The sequence below is a fragment of the Lolium perenne genome, chromosome 3 (assembly GCF_019359855.2).
Source record: "Lolium perenne isolate Kyuss_39 chromosome 3, Kyuss_2.0, whole genome shotgun sequence".
Lineage (NCBI taxonomy): Eukaryota > Viridiplantae > Streptophyta > Magnoliopsida > Poales > Poaceae > Lolium > Lolium perenne.
Genome location: NC_067246.2, coordinates 348,369,640 through 348,370,943, shown reverse-complemented (window position 1 = coordinate 348,370,943; position 1,304 = coordinate 348,369,640). Strand labels below are relative to the sequence as shown.

The window sequence follows — 1,304 nt, the reverse complement described above, 5'->3', positions numbered from 1 at the left end:
GGAAGAGATTAAGGGAAAGAGCTGCCGAGGCGCAAGCGGCACAAGAACGCGGCGACAAGTCCGGAAAATGGCCACGCTGGACGCAGGGAAAGTAGAGTGATATATTTGTACTAACTACGTATGTTAAATTCCGTTTTACTTTATCGTTGTATCTTAAATTCCGTTGTAGTAAGTAGCCGTATTTTAATTGTAGTAACTTAATTGTATGTTGTATTTTTGCATGTTCATGTATCTTATTTTGAAGTACTTGTTGAATAATTATTCGAAGTTATAGAAATATGTCTCATACATAGGTCATACATAGATAGAAATAATAGTAAAATGCCGACGACGGCGACATAGGTCATACATAGATAGAGTCGTCAACATATCACGCTTGTCGATGACGGCGTGGTGGTCTCTGCCTACCATCAGAAGGCGACCATGGATTTGGTACACGATGTTGGCGCAAACTTCGGCCGTACTGATTTTCCTCATTCTCTGTATGTGTCTTATTTGGTGGTGATAGAGTCTGAAATACGAACTGAGATTCTTGATTTGGGGGAATCAAACTAGCATCTGTGCTGAAAATAGAACCTCCAAAGAATTCTTCAACTATCCCGGTAACATCATTGCGAGGTTGTTGGGAAGTGCTGCCGTAGTATTGTGGTTCCATCTGCGTCATATCAGGCCATGTCGGGACTGAAGATTCCTGCGTATCGAACGGCTCCGTCAGAAACATGCACGGACTAATCATGTTCTGTAATTAACATGCATTAACCTGAGTTGGGTATTGCGATTGCATGTGGTCACGACCCCGCAGTGGGGGCATATTGTGGCCTAAACCAGCTCCCATGTTGGACCACATAGGGTCAACAGATTCCTGCGAACGTCAACGACATGTCATTAGTACGCATGTAAATAATCACGTGTTGGTAGGTAATATTAAATATAAGCATACCTGAGTGTTGAATCTTTGCGAGTATTCACCTTCTGTGTAGGAGAATCGTTGTCCAGATGGATATGACGGAAAATGATCGTCCTCCTAATACAATTGGAAAAGAATGTGTCATTGTTGTAAGTTCAGGAGGAATGTATGTACGCAAGTTGATTACCTGTGTGGCGCCATGGCGTTGAGATATGTGTGCGGACTGTGATCGGTCTAGTAGAGATGAGTCGCGTCGTGGATTAGATGTATGCGAGGTAGAGGGAACTGGTACGGTCAGTGTAGTTCTCCACGCTGATGTTCTGCGCTGCTGCCGCTCTCAGGACATGACTACATGGGTATCCTAAAAGCTTGGGCTTGTTGCAAGTGCATTCACACG

At 43.9% G+C, this 1,304-nt stretch overlaps 1 long non-coding RNA gene across 1 annotated transcript; it reads right to left on the bottom strand.

The window, feature by feature from the left end:
- Window positions 1-267: 267 nt before the first annotated feature.
- LOC139837756 (uncharacterized) lies at window positions 268-1,026 on the bottom strand. The gene is made up of 3 exons (XR_011754423.1): window positions 941-1,026; window positions 761-862; window positions 268-691 (listed from the first exon to the last, which is right to left on the bottom strand). It is a non-coding gene; the product is annotated as an uncharacterized lncRNA (long non-coding RNA).
- Between the last annotated feature and the right edge of the window lie 278 nt (window positions 1,027-1,304).